At 47.1% G+C, this 14,059-nt stretch overlaps 1 protein-coding gene across 1 annotated transcript in view; it reads left to right on the forward strand.

Moving 5' to 3' along the window:
- Positions 1-14,059, forward strand: part of LOC147726022 (RING finger protein 145-like) — a 91,289-nt gene that overhangs the window by 9,053 nt on the left and 68,177 nt on the right. The window lies entirely within an intron of this gene.

Consider the following 14,059-nt stretch of genomic DNA (forward strand, 5'->3'; position numbering starts at 1 on the left):
CTGGAGTACAATATGAAGGGTGAAGTGTTGTGCAGCACGCACATGGTGAGTGTGTGTATTTGCAGATAGAACTCCCTGATACACTATAGAAAAGCTTCAGTACTGAACAATGTGCGAAGACTGCATGTTTGTGTGTCTCTGTAGCAGGGCCAATGTATGGATGTAACAGTGCTGGTTTGCAAATGTGCTGTGAATGTACACGAAGTGCAAGTGTGTCTGCAATGGTACATTACTTGAAGGACATGGTGAGTGTGTGTGTCTGTGTCTGTAGCAGGGACAATGCATGGATGTAACAGTGCTGGTCTGTAAACGTGCAGTGAATGTACACTGAGTGCAAGTTTGTCTGCAATGGTACATTACTTTTAGGACAGTGGATTACATGGATTGGGGAGTACAGGATCCCCTTACTCCTCCCCCACCCGCCCACTCACACAGAGGCCGATTTGTGTATTGCTCTATTCCTGTGATCTGAGTGGGACACACACTGGAGGAATGGAGGGAGAGACTCCCTTTAAATTTGAGAAGACTGCTTTTTGATTCATTGGTAGATCATAAGGAAGACCCCTGAACACATCTCAGGAAGGAGATGGGGCTGATAAGGGAATTATAAAGCATAGGCTGGGAGCCTGGGATGAACATTTCGATGCAAATATCACTGCGGCTGACATCCAGGTATGAACTCTGGTCGCTTCCATGAACGGTATTGCGGGTCAATCAGCTTGCTGTGAATGAAATGCGTTCAAGGGGAAAGAAGAAAAAGAGACGTACCTACTTTAAAATAATAAGACCTCAACATAAAACTTCAAAGACTCGGACCCTAAATTACATTTTGGTGTATGGAAATGGACGATAAGAAGGGGAGGTTGAGATGCCAAACTGTGTAATCTGATACGCAGTCAGACAGACTGTATGTGGAGGGGAAGCTCTGGAAGATATCTGCCTGTGGTACCAACTGGGGGCAGAGGCCTGCTAGTCTCCCTGCTGGGTCAGAGGACATCACATAGGGAAACCAAGACCCACTGGCCTGGAGACTTGAGCACCAGCACTTGCCTGCTGCTTGCCAAGACGAGTGCCCTGTGAGTAAGAGTAAGAGACTTGCCATACTCGTACAGCCACGTTGCAGTGACTTTGTATGCCAGAAGGGCCACAGGTAAAAGTTGCTACTAGGAGATCGCTGAGACTTTTAATCACAGTGGTAGAGGCGTTTTCACTCGGAGTCTGTGCCTGTTCTGTAAAGTAGCAACAAAAAGAAATACACTGTTCCCCAAGAGAGAGTGTTAAACTAAGTAACCAAGCGGAAAAAGCAGCAAGGGGGGGGAACAGTTCCCCTTTCGGAACTGAAACCCTCACAAACCCAGCAAGCTAGGTGTTGTGCTTCATCATATGGGTTTTGCTCCTCGTTTGACTGGTGCTGCAATGTCTAACGGGCACCCATAGAGGGGCTCTTTATCGGAGATCTTTTGTTCCTGCCAGTTGGTGCATGTGGGTATAGGGGCTTCAGGGAAAGCGTAGACGTGTGTGCAAGTGGTGAAGATTAAAAAAGGTTAGTGAATCCACGGCAATCTTTATTGGTGTGGTTCACCACCTTGCTAAAAACAGTGAGGCGAAGATACACGCTGGTGCAATGATCCAGCAGTGTGTGTTCTACCTAAAGGTCAACATGTTTCATGCTATGAGAGCAATTCGTCAGGACCTACAATGAAATAGTGCTACACAGTGGGGAAGGGGCGAATACTACCTTCCTCTTGAGGTAGGAGCGCAGGCCGGAAGGTCCTGCTCTGTCTAGGTCGGACTTAAGAAAGAGCGACAAAAAGGGATAAGAGTTAACCTCAGTGTGCGCTGTGGTCAGTGAAGGTCACCACAGCTCGGTTACAGTGTATAACACAGTGAACATGGGGTAGGGAAATACCCACTCTGTTCAGTCTAATAAAATTAGTAAAGTAATTAAAGGTTAAAAATTGCATAGGCAATTGGTACGAATAAATTTTAGGTTACTGTAAATGGTGACATCAATCGAAAAAGATAAACTGTTACTAGATAATCTCACCCTATTAAGGCCCAGAAATGGCGTCACCGGTCTTCTCTAGTGTGCTGGCACCAAGGTGGAAGGTACCTTAATGGGAAGGGGAGATAAGATCAGAGTCAGGGTCAATGGCTATGCTGATTAGTAGCTGTGTGCAAACTGCAACAAAGGGGCATCATTATGTTCGCCCCGGTTGCGAAAAACCAACCCTACATTGCTCATGTGGAAGGTATCAGAGGGTACGTCTCATGAGATGCTCTCTGAGCGGTCCCGGATAGCAGTAGAGGACCCGTGCGTGACCAAGCAGATCCAAGGGGACTGCCGGGGGCCGCACACTGAACTCATGGTGCAAACGCTCCAGATCGATGCATCCTAAGGACGTGACTACCATGTACTCACGGAACAATAGAAGGTGGCATGTCGCGTTCGTGAAGCACCTAGAGTGCCACCCTCGTATATGTGCGGCGCAGGTATGGCAGCAGCACCAGTGTTACAAGCCAAAACCCCCCACGGAGGGCCCTCTTACCTGTTCGTTGTCCAGACCACACCGAATAACCTACCCGCACGTCAGGGTCAGGAAGAAGCCGGGGCTGTGTGCCATTCGATTTCCGAGTCTTAAAGCTGTTCGCGCAGGAGCTCCCGTGACCCCTTGTCACGTGGAAGGGGTGTGTGTGTGTGTGTGTGTGTGTGTGTGTGTGTGTGTGTGTGTGTGTGCGCGCGCGCGTGCGCGTGTGAGGACTGCGCGGATCTGGAGGCGAGGCCGGCATGGCGATGCTCCGATGTAACGTCAATCTGCGCTAAGAATGAATGCGGCGGCCATATTGTAGTGTGTATGGTGCCGCTGGGGAAGTCATCAGTAGCCTCAACCAAATTACAAAACCACAATGACTCTATGCGAAGGTGGCTTCTCGGAAAGAGAATGCCATTACATATGACATTACCAGGGAAGGGTAATAGATGCCTAACAGAATGTGTAGGTTCTAAGTTAATGAGGTTGGTACGTGGGACCGCAGAAAAAATGGCGGTCATTGCAACAGGGGGACAAGGGTCTACTCAGCGGGCCAAGGGGAGACGGGCAATTCTTATGGAAGTAAGCCTGTCTACGGAAGTAGTGGCTTATCTCTGCCTGTTGGATGAGGTGGGATAAGTGTCCAGGATGTGCAGGGACAGCAGTGGGCCAGGTCTCAAGGGCCAACGTCAGTCGTGGGTATCAAGTAAGGGACGCCCCTCTTTGGGGATGGAGAGAGGTCCCTGTAGCATCGGCACAGACTACTTTGCCCTAAGTCAAGAGATGCACATCTGCACTAATAACCACAATGGTGCAACCAGAGGAGGATGTAAAACATTCAGGTCCTAGTTAAACAACTCCAGGGGTTAGTCATTAAGGCCATTGGTATCAGTGGCTAAACGGTGGACCCACCTCTGCTCTATCCTGAAGAGCGCCTGTTGAGTTGTCTGTTGATGTGCTTACAGTACCGTCCACCGAATGCTATCTGCTGAGTGATTCATTTCCATACAATGGTTGTAGAGCTTTGTGTGTGTTTTGTGGCACATATGTTGCTCCTGTGTTCAGTGATACGCAACTTGACCTGCCTCATGGTTATGCCTACATATCTCTTCCCGCACGGGCACGTGAGTTGATAAACACACCTAGATGTGTTGCAGTTGATGTGTCGCTTGTGGCGCCACGTAAAGGTGTCAGAGAGTATTAACTCCTTACTAGGGCTGGTTAGGTTGCATACAGAGTAACCGCCACAGGGAAAGTGACCTATTCTGTAAAGTACCACAGCAACCTTGTATGCCACGAGGGGCTGCCGGTACCAACTTTGCCAAGAAGTTTTGGGCAGTTGCCTGAGGAAAAGACTGAGGCTGGGTTCGCTGGATCGAGCCCGCACATTGAGAGAGCTGCCCCTGACTGACTTCTGAGGACTGCATCCTCGCTGGGCTCTAGTCGGGCCCTGAAGGAAGGATTCCCCCACCCTCGCTTGGGAAGTTCGACTTACGGGAACATTCTGGTAGCTTGTGCCGCAGGGTCCTTTTATTTCCCGATTTCTCTGAGCAGGATCAGAAGTTGTGGGTGCTTGTGCTGAGTGCACTTGCTGCAACACTGAATGCTTCTGTGCTGCAGGAGCACGTAAGACTTGAGCTGGGTCTGTTGGGCCCCGGGAACTAGCTGCTAATCGTGCTGCGTCACCATTCACGCTTTTGACTAATTCCTAAAGAGTCAAAGGGGAACTCTTGAGTATGGTCTAATAGTGAGCATTCCCTGGATGTGGCCACCAGGGAATGGGAAATAGCCCTGAGCACTTTATAAGTAAGAGGGTGGGACATAGATTTACCTGACCACTACCAGAGCCCTGACCTCTAGGGGATTGTGTTGTTGCTCGTGCATATTGATATTCCTTTGCATGTGTAGAGTTAGAAATACAATACGACTTTTTTTTATAAAAACATTGATTTATGTCAAGTCAAGTCAAAACATTTATATAGCGCACTACATACCCAGAGGGTTTCAAGGCGCTTAGGAAGGGGAGGAGGATTATTTGTCAAATATCCACGTTTTAAGCTGCTTTCTGAACGCTAGGTGATTCTGGGTGAGGCGAAGGTAAGCTGGGAGTGAGTTCCATGTTTTGGCAGCCAGGTATGAGAAGGATCTGCCTCCCATGGAGGTCTTGTTGATGCGAGGTACAGTGGCGAAGGCTTGGCTGGAAGAGCGAAGTTGGCGGGAGGGGGTATAAAAGGACAGTCGAGAGTTGAGGCACTCTGGTCCGATGTCGTAGAGTGATTTGTGTGCGTGGGTAAGCAGTCGGAAAGTAATCCTCTTATTGACGGGTAGCCAGTGGAGGTCTTTAAGGTGACCAGAGATGTGTTCGTTGCGTGGGATGTCTAGTATGAGCCTGGCTGAGGCGTTTTGGATTCGTTGTAGTTTCTTCTGGAGTTTTGCGGTAGTACCTGCGTAGAGGGTGTTTCCGTAGTCCAGTCGGCTCGTGACCAGAGCGTGGGTGACTGTTTTCCTTGTTTCGGAGGGGATCCAGCGAAATGTTTTTCTGAGCATGCGAAGAATGTTAAAGCAGGAAGAGGATACGGCGCTGACTTGTCTGTTCATTGAGAGTGAAGAATCCAGGATGACGCCTAGGTTCCGTGCGTGGTCTGTCGGGATGGGTGCTTTTCCGAGGGCTTCCGGCCACCAAGAGTCGTCCCATGCAGAGGGGGATTTACCTAAGATGAGGACTTCTGTTTTGTCTGAGTTCAGTTTCAGACGGCTTTGTTTCATCCATTCGGCGACTTCTTTCATTCCCTCGTGTAGGTTAGTTTTGGCGGTGCTGGGGTCCTTGGTGAGAGATAGGATCAGTTGAGTGTCATCCGCGTAAGAGATGATGTTGAGGTTGTGTTGGCGGGCGATGGCCGCGAGGGGGCTCATGTATACGTTGAAAAGGGTGGGACTGAGTGAGGATCCTTGTGGTACGCCGCAGATGATTTCAGAGGCCTCGGACTTGAATGGTGGGAGGCGGACTCTCTGGGTTCTTCCGGTGAGGAACGAGGTGATCCATTCCAGTGCCTTTCCTTGGATTCCGATGTTTCTGAGGCGTTGTAAAAGGGTGCTGTGGCAGACTGTGTCGAAGGCTGCAGAGAGGTCGAGGAGGATGAGGGCGACTGTGTCTCCATTGTCCAGTAGAGTTCGAATGTCGTCTGTTGCTGCGATGAGGGCGGTCTCAGTGCTGTGTTTGGCTCGGAAGCCAGATTGTGAGGGGTCGAGTGATTTGTTGGCTTCGAGGAAGGTGGCGAGCTGGTTGTTGACAGCTTTCTCGATGACTTTGGCCGGGAATGGAAGAAGCGAGATGGGGCGGTAGTTTTTGAGTTCGGTGGGGTCTGCTGTTGGTTTTTTCAGAAGGGCGGTGAGTTCAGCGTGTTTCCAGTCTTCTGGGAAGGTAGCGGAGTTGAAGGAGCAGTTGATGACGTCTCGGAGGTGCGGAGCTATGACGGAGTCTGCTTTGTTGAAGATGTGGTGAGGGCATGGGTCTGTGGGGGATCCAGAGTGGATGGAATTCATCAGGCGGATGGTGTCCTCAGTGGAGATTGGGTTCCAGGCGTTAAGGGTGTTAACGGGGGGAAGATGGTCAGCTGATGGTAGGGTGGGTTGGCTTCCGGGTTGGTTGTCAAAGCTGTTGTGGATGTCAGCAATCTTGTTGTGGAAAAAAGAGGCTAGGGAATCGCAGAGGGTTTGAGAGGGGGTGATGTCGTTGGAGTTGGCCGAGGGGTTGGAAAATTCCTTGACAATGTTGAAAAGTTCCTTGCTGTTGTGGGCGTTGTTGTCAAGTCGATCTTTGAATGCTGTTTTCTTGGCTTTTCGGATCAGTTGGTGGTGAGTACGGATGTTTGTACTGTGTGCACTCTGAGTTAATTGTAGTTGTGTTCACTCACCTGTACCTACACTCACCCCCTCTGTCCCTTGAGGTAGCCTTTGACTTCTCGTCCTCAGTGATAGTTGTGAGTCAAATGCAGAAGGGGTACTTGGCCCTTATGCTCAGGATCATTAGTAGGTCTGGCTCAAGACAGGATTAAACTTCCTCAACCACCACAGTTGGGCCCTGTTGCCCTTGCATGCACCATGGCCCCCTGAAAAGGGTTCTGACACAACTTCTTAATGTTCGTTATAGCAGACATCCATCACAATTTCCCCCCTTGGATCAAACCTGATTTCCTTTAGCCTTCCATTTATTAAAAACAGCGTGATTTACTTTGAATTTTTTGGAAATAGTTCTCACTACACCAGATAAAAATCCATGCACAAGCTTTAGTTGTCTGCACCGTCTCCCTTCACCCAGTGCAGGATTGAAAAGTGAACGCTTGGTGGGTTAATGTGGTAATCCCCTAATGACCGAAGATCATTGGGGGCTAAATTAGGCCATTGGGTGCATTTTTGCAGCACAACTTACCAGAAATAATCTGTAATGCCTTAGATCTTTCATAACTTGATTGTGGGGCACTTGTATGATATTCAAATTCTCCTCGAGGTGATCAGTGAGCTGGGCCTATCCCCCAGAAGGGGTTTGGCAGTGGGTGGATCAAGCCTGTGGTCCTCTGCTATGTAGCCTGAAAATTCACGGAAAATGACGCGAAGGCTGGATTTGATATGTCCTTTGTCCACAATAATTGATTTTATAAGTCAAAGGGGGTTTAAAAAGTCAAAGGTACTCAAGATAATTATTCTACCAGCTCAGGATATATCACAGTAGACAGAAGCATTAGTTTTCTGCAGGGGTAAGTTGTGCAAGTGATTGGAAACACAGCAGATAAACATTTGTGCTGCATCCGTAAAGCAGTGCCAGTCATAATGTTTATGCTATTAAAAATGATACCAGTTTTAATTACTATCCAAATGTATAATGTACATTGTTACTGTGCAGTCAAGTTATTAGCTCCTGAAAAGTTGCCAAGTCACCATTTGCCGGGTCTAAGCATTTCAAGATATTCAGTGGGCATCTAATAAACAATATGCTGCTCATTACTACAGCTGGCTAGGAGCGCTGCTCCGATTCACCAGATTCTGTTTCGTATCCTGGCTAGCCTCTTAGATTCCATGTTGCTATGCCAGTGTTTCTATTGCACGTGCATCCTCTGCACCTCCACTCACCCTTGAATGTATCTTGATGTCCTTCACCCTCCCCTCCTCTTTCCCGCCTTCATTACCTATCTACTTCCCCCAGCTCCTTCCCCCCTTCCCTGAATCTTTCGCCTTGCTAGCTTTTCCCCTTTCGTATTTGTGCTTATTGTTTATCTCGACCATACAAGTAACCATGTTGCCATGCTCTAATAACTGTGTAACCTTTGTAACGATGTAAGCTGTAACTATGATCTGATGCTCATGAAAAGCGTTCTGATACCTCCGGGTCTAGCCAGCGCTATAAAACATTTTAAATAAATAAAATAAATACTGGTTTCTACTCGGCTAAGCGCGCGGAAGCGCGTTCTCGCCAGAGACCTTTTGTCGGCGTGTCTGCTTTCCAGGAGACAATCCTGGCCGCGCGCATCTCCTTGGAGGCGATTTAAAACTGCCATGCGCACAAGTACGAGCGCTCAATTGACTTTGTTGCAAGTTTCTTGCAATGCGCGTTTAGAGTGCGGCAATGCGCATTTAGAGTGCGGTTAAACGTGTAACTTTCAGTTTCTTTTAAGCAGCGTGTTTGATGGCATGATCGAAAATGCGGTGAATGTTAGCGAAGCCTACATGCAGGTGGTCGCTTTATTTAGGCTCTCAGGAGCTAAGCAACTACTGTCAAAGACTCCTTTCTTTCTCAAACGTTTGTAGTTCTTTGGCGGGTGAAATTGTCAATTTTAGCAGGAAATTTGAGTATTTCTTTTATTTTGAACTAAGTCTATTTTTTTTGAATTGTCAGCCGTATATTCGAATCTTATGACAACTAGACATTGAGGTAGGTGCATGCCACGTTTAACAAACTAGTGTTGGTCTCTGTTGTACTTCACTGTATTCACGTGCGAAACCAGGAATAGGATAGTGGAGGAATTGCATTGGAACAGACCACCGAGTTGAAAGTTGGTTACTTGAATTAATTGACAGGCTGCAGGTTACGAGTTCTGATCCTCTCCCTCTATTTTATGTACTTCAGAAGGTCGGTACATTGGGTATAAAAATGGAAAATAGTAGCACCAGTTATACTAGACGAGGGCTGTATAAAATACACACTATTATTTGCATGTGTCTGGCGCTGCAGCTCGGAGCCTACGTGACTAAAAATAGAGTGCTCCTCTTTCCCCTCTACACTAATGATCGAAAATGCTCCATATCGTAAGGTGTTCACATGCATGTGCATACACAGAGAGACACACACACAAACACACACGAGCGCCCACGCACGCACGCACCCACACATACAGAGAACCCACCCCCGCCGTCGCATACACACACACACACACACGCGCACACACACACACACACACACGTGCACCAAGCGCCCGCCCCCCCCCCGGGCCCACTTACCGCCACTCCGGACTTCAGCCGCCACCGCGGGGCTCTCCCTCGGGCATGGGAGCCCCGCGTCACCAGCACTGCTTCTCTCAGTGGGCGCGTGCACGGGCTTCCAAAGCCGGAAGTCCCGCCCCTCGGAAAGTTTCGGTTTCGCTCACGTCTGAATCGCTGGGGGCGTGTGGTGAGTACCCTTCGTTTAGAACGTGCTCTTCGCCAAGGATATCGTTGCTCTTATCAAAGCTTGTTGATATTTACTTTTTGAGGCACCATGAGTTTAACTTGCCAGAACCCCTTGCATTTCTTGTTTTTGGGGAGGTTTAAACGATGAACTGGCCACAGTTGATTTGGGGATACCCGAGATCTCTGCAGAAGGCACTGAACCCCACCCCAGGCTGCCGTGTTTGGCACTTTGAATCTGACAGCCACGCTTCAGTTGTTTTTGTTCAACTGTACAAAGCTGTCTGGCATGACACTGCTCTCTTTAAATATAAATATGCATTTTTCTGAAGAGGAATTTGAGACTGTGGAGATTTTAAGGGCTCTAGATTTGGGAAGATCAGGAAACTGGCTTGCCCAAGATCACACAGTTTGTTCAAGTGGCGCTTCCGAAATTTCACCAGGTATCACCTGGTTCCACAAATGTATCCAAATGTCACATCTTTCCCCGTGAGGCTTGTTTACCCAGACACATGGCCTATCCTTGTCTGAACCCCCAGACGCTCCGAGTCTTACCATGTGCGACTGTCACATGCGAGCGGCCTCGCGTTCTTTCACAGGGTGACCGGCTTCTATTTATGGGAGCGTTAAGTGCCGCTAACACCCCTGACCTGCAGACCCCTGAACATAAGACGCCCAGGCTGGGCATAAGAAACGGGGGCAGGGAAGGGTCACGCTGGGATGGGTATTTGTGTGGCGAGGTCCTGGCCCCAGTCCGTCCTTGAAGAAACGCAGAGACGGAGGGCAGCTGGCATTTGAGGATTCTCAAGGTTTAATTGAAGGTTGGCAGGGCTGGGGCAGAGTCATGCACAGACTGGCACACCAGTTATTTATAGTGCTTAGAAACTATGCTGGTGGCACTAAGTGCTGGTCCTAGCAACCTTTGACCAAACCTCATGTTTGATTGCGAATGTGGTTTTTGCCACATTTTCCGCATAATTATTTTTAATCACTTTTGTTGAGAAAATTCTTTAATTGCATGGGCAGGGTGCCTCAAAACACGAGAACCACGAGACGGCAAGCAGTGGGCAACTGTACACCAAACAAATGGCTATGCGCTTCAGCACGTGCGTCTGTGCACGTAACACGCACACAGGTGCATCAAATAGTCTATCCAAGACCAGCCAATATCCAGTATAAACCATAAACTGCATAAAGTAGCATCTGTTATTTACAGCGCTTAGTAAACAGCACAAGTGTGGTATATAGTGCTATGCAAAACAAGGAGTTATAATTATCTCTAAATGCATTGGTCTACTCCACGTACAGGCCACTCTGCGAGATAACCGACCTCTAAACCATGCCAAAAATACCAGCCACCCACCAATCCCAGAACCGAGGCGAAGCTATTGGCAATGTAAATGACAATGCCATTTATTGATGATTTAAAAAAAAAAGTAATGAGCAATGCCAATAGCTCTACCTTTAATGATGCCGAGACCATTGCATTGTAAATGCTTGTTGGTTTACCTACAGACATTACTTTATCCCCACGCACGTGCGCAGTTCATGTTTTTTTTAAAGATCTATCTTCTATTTCTCCTTGGATGCTTTGTCTGTTTGACTCTGGTCTTTCGTGTTACATTTGTGGAAGGTTTAGCTCGGAGCCACAGTGCCCTTTTTAACCTTGCAGAAGCAGTGGGAGTGCGTGCAGCTGATCAGTACTTACCAGAGCAGCGTGGCGCCTGGGCTGTTGTTCACAGCTTGGGAGCAGCAGTGTCTTGGCAGGGGTTGGCATGTATGTGACTTTGCCCTAGTCTTCTCTATCTGTGACCATTGGATGAACCCACATAAGAGGTTGGTTCTTGGACATCTACGTGGTCTTTCCAGTTGACTGCATACTCTGAATCATTGAAGAAGCAGGTTTTTCCTGTTACAACTTGTTGTTTGCAAAGGGCTCTGTTGTCATAAAGTGTGCCGGGCTGTGCAAACCTGCATGACTAACCCTGCAGGAAGCAGATTTGTAGCTTGTGGGCAGGTGAAAGGAAGGAGTCCAGTCTTCCGGTAAGAGTAGCACACATGGGTGGTTTTGTATTGAGCTCGGAAGGAATGTGACTTAAAGGTGAAAAGCGATACCTCAGAGCCTCAACTGGAGGTAGAGCAGAGCAGCCATTCTTTTAAGAATTTCTGCTAGAGCAGAGCCTTATCACCCATTCAGGGTCCGTATTACAGAAACCATTTTTCCCCCTCTACCAAAGATCAGTAAATCTATTCCTGATCTGTTTTCCTAATCAATCCAGGTGATTGGAACTTTGTTTTAAGATACCTGGGGCCGTATTACCGATGTCTGCACTAATTGTTGCTGTGCTCCAGGGTATGCACCCGACGCATTACAGAGGACCGGTCTGTTATACCGTCGTGATGTTGGCGCAGACTTTGAACTCTGTGTTTCTGTGCGCATATTGTATTGACTCACATAATATTTTGGCGCACAGCGACAATTAGCGCTGGTGCAGTCATCGGTAATACGGCCCCTGCAACGCAAGTGACAGACCCAGCGGGTCAAGTACGCCCTCTGCGCTCTAGCTAAGCGCGCATCTCACGATGGCCTCTGATGCTGCCACTGAACGCATGAAGGAAGTGGTCATCTCTTAAACTTCATAATGCATTGCATGGCGGCTCGGTCAGCGCCCTGTTTGTGGCTTCCAACCACTCATTTCCTTAAAAAGATCAGTGTATTGGGCTTGAAATAAATGTACTTAAACTTTAAGGGACATTTCTTCAGCTGCTGTGCGCATACTGAGCCCACATTAATTCCTGGTCTTTCTGACCCCGCCCCCACCCAAAGGCGCTTAACAGATTTAGCTAGTTATATCTGCAAATGACAAGCACACAGTCGACCTACATGCATGTTTTTAAAATGTGTGTTTTGTGTGGTTTACATATCTCATACTAGGCTGACGGAGAGCCCAATATTGGAACATAAAAATAAATCTGCTTTTGTGGGTCTGAAATGCTATAGCTAACCAATATTATGAGACATGGAAGTAAACAAATGAAAAAGTAAACCCAAAACATACACTACATTTGTAAACAAAAAGCTATAAAATGGGGCAGCACGTACGTCTTGTCTGAAGATGGAGAGGGCAAAACGTAGGAAGAGCGGAAGCTGCATCACACTGCGCACCTCAGATCGGTGACGTGAACGTTGTGCAGCTGAAGCATTGTAGAGACACTTAAAGCCTCAAATAACTACCCCTGAATTACATTTTTTGAAACTCTCTACATTAAAATGCTGTAAGTGTAGAACATTTGGAATACATTGTACCTTTCTGCTCTCTTGCGGTTGTTGCTGACAGCTGCTATGTCTGAGCTGGTGTCCTTGTAGGCCCCAGTTTCGCATAATCAGTCAAGCCCTGCGTGAGATTCGCATCAGTGATTGTTATTTCATTAAAACACATACTAATAATGTAGTTTCCCTTAAAGCAACACTAATTTATAAGTGATGCCAACACACAATTGATGGCCTTGCATAAGGTTCACTCTGATGTCTATGCAACAGGCTGATGACTGCACCTTCATAAGTTAGTTTTTAGAACCTCTTCGTAAAGCTCTTGCCTAGAACATTATTCTGCACGTTTCTTGCCCTAGGGGTGTCCAATCTACCCTGGGTGTACCTGCCACACACACAGCAGTATTTTCATGATTGGATTGAGGCGCAGCCATCATAGCACTCTCTCTTTTTATCAGCTAATATCTTTCTTTCCAGCCTCACTAGACAGAGGAGTTACTTATTGTTGGGCAGAACCCAAAAACTGTCAGTAGATAACTTCAGAACACATAAATGATTCAAGTATAAGGAACAACATTTTTCATGACATCCCCATCACTCCTATGTAATGTTTAGCTCTTGGTTTCCTCTTTGTTAAAGTGTATTTCTTTTTCTTTGCATTGTGTCGGCTGGATTAGAGATTTGTAGTGATCATGAACTCTAGTGGTGGTTGGAACTCGCGTAATGGCGCAGAGTTACAGAAAAAATCTGCGAAATTCCACAAAATTCTGCCAACGAGCTGAAAATATGCTGCACGTTCTGCAATGTAGCACGGGCAGCACTGAAAATCCGCATGAATGGCACCAAGCTCACTTGTAAGCTCGCATTCTGGATCCTCTTGTTCTTGCGAGGCGCAAATGGCAGAATAATTCTGCCACCCACTGATTGGTGGAATTTAGCTGGAATTTCGGGTTGCAAGTGTAACGTGGAGTTATTGAAATTCTGCCCAGGCCTAATAGATTCCTGTCCTGGGTATTGAGTTTTCCATGCAGTACTTCACAAAACTTTAAATCTCACTATCTTTATCTTGAAAAAAATATTTTTTTTCTTATTCTTCAATTTTTCAGATGACATTCTGCAATGCATGAATGCTTTATGTATGTTTGTGTTCTATAGATTTAAACAATTTCTTAATGCGTCAAACTAGAATTTTAGAGGCAGGTGATCTTCAGCCAGTTTCTGAACATATGCTGAGATCCTTACAAAAATAAATCCCCATTTTTTTCATTCGGTACAGAAATGGCTCCGCTCTCACTAATGCAGGGCAGAGATTTGGTGAGTTTCCCATGACTATTGAAACCCGCAGCACTCTTGCAGTCCTTAATTCCGGGATAGCACCCTAGAATCCATATCTGAGCAGACCCACTGGTGTGTACGTTTACATTTTCACTATGGAATTCCCACTTTTCAACGTTTGTTTCACATAAATATCATATTCTGCAGTCCGCTAATGACAAAGACTGACATCTCGATGCTCTGCGCTCGGATATAGTGTTTGCTCTACTTAAGCATTATCACTGACCTTCATGTGATATGCCCATGATAGCAAGCTCCACGTCGA

Source organism: Lissotriton vulgaris, chromosome 3_1 (assembly GCF_964263255.1).
Source record: "Lissotriton vulgaris chromosome 3_1, aLisVul1.2, whole genome shotgun sequence".
Lineage (NCBI taxonomy): Eukaryota > Metazoa > Chordata > Amphibia > Caudata > Salamandridae > Lissotriton > Lissotriton vulgaris.